The sequence below is a fragment of the Megalops cyprinoides genome, chromosome 21 (genome assembly GCF_013368585.1).
Source record: "Megalops cyprinoides isolate fMegCyp1 chromosome 21, fMegCyp1.pri, whole genome shotgun sequence".
NCBI classification, from domain to species: domain Eukaryota; kingdom Metazoa; phylum Chordata; class Actinopteri; order Elopiformes; family Megalopidae; genus Megalops; species Megalops cyprinoides.
Genome location: NC_050603.1, coordinates 5,965,853 through 5,979,170, shown reverse-complemented (window position 1 = coordinate 5,979,170; position 13,318 = coordinate 5,965,853).

The window sequence follows — 13,318 nt, the reverse complement described above, 5'->3', positions numbered from 1 at the left end:
AATATAAATCAGTCACCAACAATCATCCCATCCCTAGGCTGGTTCTGACAGTGGGAACATGGAAAATACTTAAGTAGTTTGACCGCCTCTATACCATCAGTAAAGATTGGTTGAATTGCTCATTGTAATTTAGCAGACATTCTTATCCACAGAAACTTACAACTTTTATCCATTTATACAGCTGGATATGTACTGAGTCAATCGTGGCTTAAGTACCTTCCCAAGAGTACATCAGCAGTACCCCAGCTGGGAATCGACCAGCAACCTTTTGGTTTTGAATCCTGTCCATACCACTGCAACCACACTGCTGCTCCAAGACACAGGGTTATGTGAATTCTCAGGCTGTAAATCAAAGTAAGCTCTATCAATATTGATAAATGACCAGACATAGCTCCTAAACTCTCAGACAGAAGATGGTAGGATTTGTACATATTTACTGTAAAGCAAAATATTTTAATTCCTCTTCACAATTAATGGATGCATAAAAATTTATGGCCAGCATTATTGCAGCTGTCAGCATACTTTGGGATGCACTAAAAAATAACGGTCATTATGTCTGACACCACTCCCGAGCGTGACTGATGGGAATTTCTGTGAATTCTGGGAATTAACCCAATTACAGTAAAGGTCAAACGTTTATTGGGTCATAAATATTGAAAGTATGAAATTAAACCGGTCACCCATCCTTTCTGCTGTCTGAGGTTGCTGTGGGACAGAGGGAACCCTCACTTTCAGTGAGGTACTGTGAAGGGGGAGGAGCATAGCGTGGAGGGTGCTGGGAGAGGTGGAAAGGCCGTTGTCTGTGAATGCTTTTCCAGGCGTGGAGAAGATGGAGTTTCTGCCCCCTCTACCAGGCTGCAATCATAATCTGCGCTCTGATCCCACCACTAACCCCAACCTTAAACCCTCAGCCTTTAATAGGTCTTCTCCTCCAAACAGATGCACAGCTTCCTCTCTCTTTAAATCTTCGTTCACGGAGCTGCAGGGGAAGGACAAAAAACCCTCCTAGAAACTGGATCACCCAGAATCCTTTGCAGGTGGTGGTTCTCAAGAGTCTACAATTGCAGACTCTGGGTGATGCCTTCATGTCTGATAGATCACAGGTGTCCTGTGTACTTTTTCTACCCTCCATTTCACATCTGATCTTCTATAACTTTCCCCTTTTATGTCCTTGGACTGCAGTTATTATTATTATTTTTTTTGCCTTTATATTAGCTGGGTTTTCATTGTTGAAAGAAGCACTCAACAGTGTCTGTTTAATGTTCTGCTACTGTCTTCACTGAAAGGAAATGCATTTTCCTTCAGCACAATTTACAGGAAAGTGAAAAACCACTTATGTAGAGACATTTAAACATTTAATCTCTTATATGGAGGTACAGCATGATGTTACCTTAATCAGAATGACATACAATTGCTACATAAAAGTACAAATATCACACATTTCTCTCTGCAAATCTGACCTGAGCTAAATAACTGAATATGTCATCTATGGCGATGTTAAGCAATGTTTTTTATTATTATTATTATTATTATTTTTATATCCTTCTGTTACTTTCTTAAAGCAGTCAGAACTTCTGTGTGAGTTAAGTGAAACGCAGCTCCTTACACACCCGTGCCACACTCCTTGTGCACCCTCAGCAATCTCGGTGATCTCTTTGCCATTGCTGGGTGGTGATGGACTGTCTTTCCCCATCCTGGTCCAAGTTCAGCAGCTGTGAATCTGCATTTTTTTTCTTCACTGCAGACAAGGACGAGTTTCTGTGCAGCCCGCCCAGGGAGCTGTTTTCATGAACACATTCCTGACACAGGCCTCGCAGCTGTTAATGAGCTTTCAAGAGAGAGAGACAGAGAGTAATTGGGTTTGCAGCTTCCAGGTTATTCCTCCTTCTTTTTTTTTGTTACAAGTCTTTTCTTTTGTTGTGGTGGTGTGTGTGTGTGTGTTTGTGTGTGTGTGCTTCTGTGTCTCCAAGTGTGAGGGGAACTTATACAGTATGTGCGTGTGTTTGTGCCTGTACAGTGTATGTTTTGACTGTATATGTATATGTGAGTGTGCATATGTGCGTTGGTAAGTGTGTGTATGTGCACACAAATGAGTGGGCATGTGCATATGTGCAATTTAGAAGTATATTTGTGTGCCTACGTGCAGGTGTATGCGTGCAGGCATGCGTGCGTATGTATATGTGTAGATATTTTTAACTTCTGACAGTAAATTTAGGGTCCCCCAAACCCCTGGGAGACATTAGGCGTGGGAACGTTCACTCCGTGAGGGTAGGTTGGGTCCGAGGAGAGTGATGGGACCCACCTTGGGGCAGGGGGGCGGGGGTGGGGCGGTCCTGTCGAGGGGCTACTGTGTCTCGCTGTCCGGACATCTGGGAGAGGGCCAGTCAGCTCAGCCATGCGTGTGACTGTCTGCTTCATAAATCCAGGGGCTGATAGACGGGGTGGAGGACAGAAGAGAGGAGGCATTTAGAAGGGTAATAATATCCCAGGATGAGCCCTCATTTACTACCATTATCTCATTAAGCTTCAATAAGGGAAGTCTACTGGGAGACAGAGAGAGGGAGAGAGAGACAGCCAGAGCTGCCCCTGTAGGTATATGAGGATATGTCATGATGACCCATACATACAGCTGAGTTCGGCACTTTATTCATCTGAGGTGACTTGAATTGTGTAGTTTTTTTTGTTGTTGTTGTTGTTGGGTTTTCCATTTTATCGTGTTAATGCACGGTGAGCTTTTACAAGTGTGATTGAACAGATGCAGACTGGGCACCACAGCACTGCACAGTCCGGTACCCTGTACCCTGGCGCAATGAACCAGTTCTGTCTTATGAGCAGAAAATCGGCCTGACGAACCAAATGGAGCGCATGCACCAGCCGGGAGAATGAATCACTGCAGCTCCATAAAAGACTTGGCTGTTCCCTTTCGTGACTTCAGGCCTTCCATGTCCACTAGAGGCCACCAAAAAGGAATTTAGTGAGTGTGTGTGAATGTGTGTGTGTGTGTGTTTGGGAGGGAGGGAAGGGAATATGTGTCACCTATTGGAACTGTATTTTTTTCTTGGTAATAGGCAGGTGTATTTAATGAAATGTACCGTGACCACTTTCTCCACGTCCCTTCACCCTCTCACCACTCCCCGTCCAATGCTGCCTTTCTCCACTGTTACCACCCAGTTAAAAAATACACGCATTTCGACTCAAGGTCTCATAAGGGAACGTATATTTTACACCTCTGTGTCAAGCGGTCCCCTTTTTTGGCAGCTGGTGACACTGCAGCTGATGTCATTTCCTGGAAGGTCTGAAATTCCGATTAGCACAGTACCTTGACATATTCCACTGAGAAGGGAGTGTGGGAAGGAGGGGTTAGCAGGAGAGGGAAGCTGACAGAACAATCCTCTCTACAGTCCAGGTGACGTGTTGGGTATCTGAACAGGTTGTGGCTCATAAGTAAGCCACCCCCCCCTCCCTATCGAGTGATCTCATCGCCCTGGAAAACGGCCCTGATGAGGGTTTCAGAAGGGTGAAAATGCCCTTCTCAGAAAGACATCCTTGTCTGAGGGAAAGTTTAAAAAAAGGAACTTTAAACATATGAGTTTACGCAATGTGTTTGCCTTACATCAAGTCACTTCCTCACTCACTGCAGATGGGACAGACAGAGAGAGGTGGATCTGACAGAGGAGGGAGATGGAGAAAGAGAGAGAGACGGCTGCTTTTTTTTTTTTTTTTTTTTTTAACAGCCGAGCTTTCACTCAAACTTTATTTGGTCTTGTCTGTCTGCCCTGCGCGTTTTCTGAAGGTTTAGTGCTTATAAGGTGACTTCACATTACAGCACTGGAGGAGACAGAGGGAGACAAGTTCTTAATGTCTGCACATCACATTACGGGGTAAGTCAGGTTCCGCAGGGTATTTTAAAATTTTAAATTTCCAGATCCGTTCCAATTTACACACATGCGGAGCACTGGCAAGCTCATAGCCGCTAGGCGGCGCACTAAAGTTTACATGCATCCTCACACACACACACACACACACACACACACACACACACACACACACACACAAAACACACACACAATCCAAAAAGCTTGAGAATCCACAAGAACATCATTGAGAATGCGGTTTATGGCTGTAATATGCAGCGAAAATACTCACAAAATTCTGGGGAGGAAAATATATGGAAATATGAGGAAGCAGACATTTGGCCACTGTGCTCATTACCAGAGGATTGCATGTTTGAAGCCAGGGTGGGACACTGCTGTCATTTACAGCTCAGGACCTCAGGCTGTAAATGACATCTCAGACAACGGAGTGGACGGAGAGCGATCAGGGCAGGCGATGCAGGGTGTGTGTGTGTGTGTGTGTGTGAGAGAGCGAAGCTGAGGTTCAAATGATCATTTCCGTCCATCTGCTGTCAATGCAGGGAGAACCCCAGCCCCTCTCTTTCTCATGTCACCAGGATGCCCTGAGTGTTTCCGCCCGGCCGCTGCTGCTGACAGCCGGGGTGTCGCAGGGGAAGGGCGAGAAACAGGCGGCAGGGTGTGTCGGTGTGACCCTGTCAGCGAGTGCCGTGAGGGCTTGTTTGTGTAGACAGGAAGAGAGGCTGTTCAACAGCTCCCCCTCCTCTGCTCTCGGTGACACCGCACATACAAACACACACACACACACACACACATACACACAATGAAGACACACACACACCCACAAGCGCACACACACAGGCTCCTCTGGGGTCATTGGATGTACCTTAGCCATCCACAGCTGTGTTGTTCCCTTTGGGCATCTGATCAGGGGCTACTGAGCTCCAGGGCACCCCCTACAGGACACAAAGAGAGGAACCTGAGTCCTTTCTGGCTGCCAAGGCCTCTGCATTATCATGAGACTCCCTCGTTACTCCCGCGTTTCAGCGCCTTAGCGAGTGCCCCGCTGTAATGGAGGAGATAATTGTCCAAAAAAGCCATGAGCCATTAGAGGGTCAGCCGGCTGAAATAATTGGCTTCTATTATCCTCATTTGGACAAGGGAACGCAAACACTGGTCATCAATCTCTTTTGGACCAAGATGGAGAGACAGTCCCAGCCCTAATGCTGGAGCCTGATGCCTGCCTTGAGGGAGCTTTGGGGAGGCAAAAGGCGGCCACATTCCCAGGACATTTACAGGGCCCTCTCTGATGTTGAGTTCTCCATTACCTTGCATTAAACAGAGGAAACTGAATAAACAAATTAATTTAAGCTACAACTCCAGCATGCAGTTGCTCTGTGGTCAAGGAGTATGACGCAAACTTCAATGTAACCCGTCCTTGTGCAGAGGGGAACAGCCATCTCGCAACGGCCAGGGGTCTCAACACCTGACAGCTCTCTAACTTGCCCCGCGACGGCCAGTCTCCCCGGGGTCACGTGACTCTCCCATCCCGCCTCACAGCTGTTTGCACATCCGAGAGGTGACAGCCTTAATTTCATCGCAGATATGCGTCTGCAAACATGCCAGGATCCATCAATATCCAGCACGCTCCTCATTAGTCTGTAAGTTCACCGAGGTGGAACTGCCTGACCTGACCCAAACTAAAAGTGGGAGAGGAGGACACTCTCTCTGCGCCCCTCTCCTTTCTCGCACGGAGCGAGGGCAGATAAATAGTGTTGGAGCCGGCCTCTGCTCTAGCCGTAATTACAGACCGGCAGCAGGGAGAAGCCTGAGGAAAACCCTGGATGCGTTCTCTCATTCCATGGGGGCGTTTGGCAGCGGTGAGCGCTCCTACAGCCCTGTATCCTCTCTCATAGTCTGTCTATTTTCTCTCAATCTCCCCCTCTCTCATTTCCCAGACTATTTTGCTTGCATATTTCAATCGAAGGGAGGAAAGGGAGGGAGAGCTGGGAGGGGGGTGAGAGGGAGGGGGGGGGGACATACATATCAGAGAGAAGGAGACATATCTTTCTTTCACACCATGTGTTACCGTTAAATATTAATTTCCTTTCCTTTTTTTTTATTCTTTTTTTTTTGCCTGAAACAGCACACCGAGTGACTCCTCCAGGCTACGGCTCAGGGGTGTCTGGCCTGCTTGGGGCCCTGTAATTACCAGCGCGATGCACGACTTCAAGGAGCGGAGACGAATGGAATCCAAGTCCTTTTGATCAGCCGGCGTTAAAGCCGCGAAAGCGAAGATTTGCCGCGTAAGAATGAAAGGGATGAGTCCTGTGCACGGGCCCGCGGCGGACGGGTCAGCTGCCAGCGCTCGCTTCTGATGACGTGTGTGCAAATGGGAACCACGCCTGTGGTCCGTGTCATGAGGGAACTGGGTGGTGGCAGTGTAGCATGGTGGTAAGGAGCAGGTCTGAAAGGTTGCTGGTTCGATTCAGCACTGCTGTTCTACCCTAGGACAAGGTACCTAACTCAGAATTGCCTCATTACATTACATCACTTCATTTAGCAGACGCTCTTACCCAGAGCGACATCCAAATAAGTGCATCACTATGCTAAGAGTAGCCTTAGTAAATATCCATCTGTATAAATGGATAACATGTAAATAATTGTAACCTATGTAAGTCGCTCTGGATAAGGGAGCCTGCTAAATGCCAATAATGTAATACAAAGTCTGCTGCCCTCTACTGTTGAGAGCCAATGATTTTATTGACGGACAGGTTCATAATTATCCAATCAAATGGAGCCTGGCTGCATCACTACATTGAGCTGAAACTCAGCCTGGGTCCAACCCCGAGCTTGGCCCGACAAGAACCTTTAGTAACATTGGAATTAATGTTTTAGAGGGAGGGATAACATTCGGTTAAAGCCGTTCTCATCATAAATAGAGAATTGCGGTTGTATTTCAAAATGCAAGCGTTCTGGCAGGCTGGGGGAACCTGTAACTTATTCCATCTGTGACTTGGGAGTTCTACGGTTTCATGTCGGCGGGAAATATTCGATTCTAATTGGAGAAGAGTGGGGGAACGTGTCATGTGATGTCGGTGTTTGTTGTTGTAGCAGGGAGGGGAAACCTGAAAAGGCTTTCAGTTTGATGGGGGTCAGGGGCTCCAGTTCCATCAGTGGTTACTTTAGTGTTGTTTCTAACCATTTCTAATCTCGCTAAGTAAACACGTGCGTTACGACCTGGTTAAAGGCAAGAGGTGCTGGCGGCCCGAGCCTTTTATCCTTGTTCTCAGAACCAGCTGTATTTCACTTTATGCTCAGAAGAGGCGAATTTGTCTACTTCGCCCCATCGAAAATGAGGAGGTCTTGAGCAATGAGAAGGGGGCCCTCGTACAGCGCTGGGTGAGGTGTGAGAACATGCCACGGAAAGGGGTGGACAGGGGGGTTGTGACCGGGGGACCAAATTGTTCCGACAGGAGGGATTACCGTGATGGATCAGGATGTGAAAAAAGCAAGCGCAGAGGAAAAAAAAAAAAGGCCCCCACCGATTTCCATCTGAGGGTTATCGGTGGGTGATTTCTAAAAGATTTCTCACAGAAAACCCTGCCTGCTTGCTCTGGCAAAGGCCGAACAGGCCGGGCCTCAGCAGCTTGACATGGTCCAGAACAGGACGGCCTCTGTTCCAGGGCTTCTCCTTCCTGACAGCCCGCCGAGGGAGCAGACTTTCCAGGGAGGAAATCACCGACACCCCCCCCACCCCCCCAAAAAAAAAGCAACAAAGCCTCATTACATTGTCCGCACCGGATATGTCAACCCCGCTGCCTCGGGACTGCACACATACATACATACATCCACACATCCACATCCATGGTGAAAATTTTGGGAAGGGGAGCTGTTTTGAAAAGACCTGCGCCCAAAGGAACGCCGGGGGCCCCAAAGGAACACCGGGGCCTGTCTCCGACAGATCGACGTCGAAACTCGGCGGCCAAGTTCCAGCTGACCCAGATGTTCGGCCTTTGAAGGCTCGCGCAGACATCGCTGGTGTGTTCATCACATTCCTGACATCATCAGAAGTCAATCTCAACCACATTGTCTTTTTTTTCCACCGTTTTATTTTTTCTTTTCTCCTGGACTCTCCTGCACTGGGAGATGAGTGTTCTTGCTTCCTGAACGCGCGGGTGTCTGAGATGCGTTCTGTTTTATATTTCTGATTATGAAGACAATAAATATTTGTTGCTGTTGCCGTCTCTTTCCTTTAGTCTAGCTGTGCAGAAAGTGTTTAGAGAAAGGGTGCAATCAAAACAGCACGAGTGGTAGCCTGTTGTAATGGTTATGGAGGGGGAAAGAAAAATAAAACTGCAGGACTCCCTTTGTCAGTGGTTCCCAGATTGTGGGCAGGACCCTCTTGCAGGTCATGAGAAGGGTTAAAGTCGTTAGCAAAAATACATAGGAAAAACACGTCATTCCCCTACCGTAGACATTCACGCTAAACACTTGTAGCACACAAGTGCACATGTAGCTACTTGTGTGGGTATATGCATACATCCATATTTGAACACCTGTTAGGCCGCGTTTTAAGAGGGAGTGGGTCACAGAAAGTGTAATCGCACACTGAGTGGGTCACGACCTTGGGGGTGAGGAGAGGGTGACCCAGGTGCCCTCTGGCCTCGCGCGTGCCCACCTGACCCCTGCCCCCTTGTCGGCATCCTCCTCTGGGGAGAGGCCTGGGAAAGGAAATGAAGCGGAAGATTGACCTGGTCCCAGAAGTAAATATTGTTCACCAATACCGAGCGGGAGGTAAATCTTACAGGAGCGCTGCTCGCTTAAGGATACACAGACAGGATACGGCCCAGGCCGGTCTCGTCCGAGGACAAAAGGCACGGCCTATTTTTACGAGCCTGCAGCTCGTTGTACTGTCAGTGCGGATCCTCTGATACGGCAACGAGCTGTCAGTCCACCCTCTTAAACCCAGTCAACAGCTACAATAATAATAATAAAAACAGCTATTCGAATGTGTTTGCGTGAGCGTCTGTGCTAAAAATTGTGACCTTAAAATGGCTTCAACAAGAAATAAAAAATTTCAACAACATTGCTTGCCTTTGAACAATTTTTCTTTTCCTTTTCTTTTTTTTTAAATATATTTTTCAGTTGTCCCCAAACCATCGCTGAGATAATATTTATCCAGGTGCTCTCCATTGTTTCTGGGGCACTTTTATGAGAGTATTCAATGGAATCCGTCTTTGCTTTTTCTCATTGCAGCCATCCTTGAGACAAGACGGAAAATATGTCAGGCTGTTAAAATATTTCTGTAAAAATGAGTGAAAAAAATAAAAGAATAGCACAAGAACAAAAAAAAAAAAAGAAAAAAGGAAGGCCGAGTCTGGCGAGGGTAATTCAATTCATTACCACGTTATGGTATTTATCAAGTCTGTTACTCATCCCCGAGCCACGGCATTTCAACAAAGCAATTTGTAAAGCAGATAATCGCATTTCAGAATGAAGACCCTTAATGCTGTAGCGGTATCAATCTACATCAGACTTCAGTTCCAGCCTCAGCAATACATTTGGAAACATATGCTACACATACCGCACCTGGCTTAGCTCCAGGTCTCATATTATTGTCTAACCCTGGCTATCATTGGCTCATAACATACACGCAGACTGAATTAAGTGAATCTGTTGCGACGTCCACGTCTACCTGTGATGCATATAGAGCTTACGTCAGACACCTGGGAGCCACGGAGATGGAGAGACGTGGGCAGTATTTCAGGAGGGATGAAGAAAAGGCGAGGACGAGAGGCATTACAGTACAATTTAAATCCGTGCAGCGCAATAGGGGAAACCCTAACATAAAGTCATCCTTCATTCAAGTTCACAGTGAAGTGTCGCCATAATTCTTTCAAGACACAAAAACAGATTTACAATGGGAGGGAGACTGGGAAACGAGAATGGGAATACATTCTCATGGGTGGGACGTTGTTTGAGTTTGTTGGTTTGCTTTTCTGAAGTTTGTTATTTTAATTCGACAAGCTGTGAAGAGGACCAAAAGACGATGTATTTATTTTATCCTCTGGGTGTGTAGGCTGTCTCTCTCACCCTGCAGTGCTCAGTGCATGTAACAATACTAAATAATTATACTTCATGCATATGTATGTATTCTATGATAAATTACTGAATTACTAATTAAGTAATAATATTATGTTATATTTTGCATGCACTGAATTATCCTAATATATATTTGTAATGTGTTGTTACGCTTGCTTTTTTCTTAAAGACATAGCCAGCCTATTTTTTATTTTTTTTTCTTTCTAGTTTGATTTTCAACATACACACAATGACAGTTACCTATTCGTAGAATCTCAAATTTCATTTCAGCCTGTATAACGAGTTTATGCAGAGGGACAATAATACATACAGAATGCACACAGATTTGCTAGTGTGGATCATGGATGTCAGGACCCACGGCTCGGAATCCCATCCTGATCCCTCATGTCTAACGTGTGAAATGTAGACGTTTTTCTGTGCAACAGTATCGGCTGTAGATCTGCGTGTGTTCTGAGACGTGTGCGGCGCTGACGGTGGTGGAAGCGAGAGGTGGAGCAGGCGACAGGGATCTCCTCGTCTCACATCTTAGGGGAGGAGAAGGCACCGCCAAAGAGTTCCTTCATTTGCTCCGCGCACGCCGCATTGTTTTCACGGTCGCCTGTTTGTTCAGCTGAACGTCTGCTTAAGACGCCCGCTTTCTTGCTCAGGGGTGAAGTGAAATTACAGCGCCCACCGTGGGGTCTAAGCCTGCTAACTTCTGGTTTCCAGTCCATTTCCTTAACCACCGAACCTCCCTGATCCAGAGGGGCATATCTATACTTTGCCCAAAACGGTTTAAAGAGAGACAACAGTGTTTTGTACTGAACCCGAATCAGTGGGGCCAGGCAGTGAAAATCCTACTATCGTGTGGCCATCTAAGTGTGGAACTTTACGAGGACGACGTGATGTAGGTCCAGATATCAGCGGGTGAATCAGCTCAGAGAACACCCCTCCTCTCTCTCTCTTGCTCTCCTCATGGCAACCTTATATGTGGCATCTTTAAGTTTGCTTGTCTTGGCCATCCGCTTCGACCTCTCGCCCCCTGTTGATTGATACAACACGAAATGGGCAAACCTTACTCCCACCTCTCGCCTCTATCGAGCTACGTAGGTGTCGTGTTGCTTCTTCTTTGTATCTTTCTCTTTTTTAGTCCCCCCCCCAATTATCTTCTCTTCTATCAATGCCAAGCAGGGACTCCAGTTTCTTCTGTGAGGAAGCCAGCCTCATCCAACTCCGATCCAGACAGATTCAGCCTTACAGGAGTTTGCCTTGTAATTCGTTTTGAACAGCAGATTTTTTTACAAAAGGTTTTGGTTGCTGTACTACAATTCAGGATAGGCAAACGATTAAGTGAAAAACAAGAATGGAAAAAGCTTGCTTAAATTTGATATTTAACATTAAAGACAGAATCCGATCACAAAGCAGTTTTTCTGGGTCTTGGTCCTTTAAAAAAGCACATACTTTCTTAGCGCCCTCCACTAACAAAAGGATTCATGAAACCTCTGTCTCTCTCTTTTCCTTCAGCTTCTCCTAGCCCAAATAAATATGCTCTCCCGCTCTCTGCCGTTCACTTTTTTGCAAACGTGCAAACATGTCAGGGGTAATTCATGGTGATAGCAGCCTTTTGTGCAAATATTTCCACTGTAATTTTAACCCAGAACACAATTGCAAATCCTTTTAATCGTGCTGCTTGCTGAGGCAGCCATGAATTCTTGCTTTCCTTGGCTACTTGGCAACGACCTGTTTAAATATACTGCTATTTTGCTGTTTAGAGTTGAGTCTGGGCTCCCCCCTCCCTTACCTGGTAATCATTCTGAGTAGCCAGAAACAGATATGGTACTGTCGGACCAATCATGGATCACTAGTAGAAGTGTTTCTGTGTCTGTCTGTGTGTGTGTGAGAAAATGGGTGTATGCCTACATGTGTAGAATGCATATTGTATGTACCATCACATATGTGTACACCCATGTGTATGCACACACATGTGTATATTGTATGTGTGTGTGTCTGTGTGTGTTATGAGATTGTATCTGCTTTGTTAAAAAAAAAAAAATCAAATGATCAGTGATCACTGACAATATTCCACTGTACCATTCAGGGAAAACTGAGTTGATTCAACTTCAGTTTTTTTTTTTTTCTTCTTCATATAATTCATAAAGAGGAAAATATGAGTATGATTGTCTCTGCATGTAAGCGCATAAGTAGGTGATGGTGAGTGGAAGATGAAGAGGCAGTTCATGTGAGAGTATAGTTAGGCTATGCTGACGCTCGAGTGCAGCTCAGAGGCTGCGGCACGCCTCTCCCTCACATATGAATGCAATTAAGCAAACTCTCATGTAAATCAAACACCTCGCATGAGCGAGAGGTATTATTATTATGATTGGGAAATCGGAATTTCACAGGCTGGAGATAGCGGTCGAACTACGGTCAGTCCAAATGCTGCTTTTGTCAGCCTGCAGATGTTCGTGTTCAGAAATGATTGTGTGCGTTCTGGGAGCTTTCTGGCTCACAGATTTCGTTCTTGGAAGCCCTGCAGATTTAGACGGCGCAATGACCGAAAAGAGTTCTTTCTTTTGAAGCCTCTTGAGTTGAAGGTGATGATTTACCACTGTGTATTGCATTCTCTTTTTGATGTTTGTATGAAAGCTCACAACTTCTGCCTGTGTAAAAAAAAAAGTAAGACCCATATTAAACAACCTTCTAGCTAACCATAACACATAGGTAGGTAAGTAGCTGGCAATTGATGTAGCTGAGTAGCTGATCTTATTAAAATAATGTGCCAACTTGATTTAATACACAGCAAGCTAGCTGGGTGTTCATTCAACTGTATAACTAATAATTTGGCAGACAGGTAGCTAGTAACTAGAAAGTTAACCTATGGATAACATAGTAATCAGACCTTTACCTGCTAATAATAAACAGTAAACCAGGTGCTGGCCCTCTAGCTATCTATTACTTGTTTTTGATGGCTTAGTTGAAAGCACTTCTCTCTTTTTTTTTAAGAAATAAGTTTTTTTTCTTACTCATCACATTTTTACAGTAATGTCTGTCATATTCTGGTTTCCAGCTGTTGTTTGCAGCTGTATTTATTGATAATAATTAAAGACAAACAGTTCCCAGTATCCCGGTCTTAAATATAACATTAGTCATGGGCAGATCCTGCTCGTTTTATTGTTTCGTGTTTCTTTTTAAAATTGAGGGATGATGCAATGATAAGTCTGATATGGACTGTGAGGACACTTCTCAAATACCACTACTACTATTGTTATTTTGGCTATTTCTACTACCACTATATTCACTAGTACTGCTGCCATCACTGCTAGTGTGTTACTGCTATGTATCCACTTGTATCCACAAGCAATTAATGCAGAACATGAATCCGG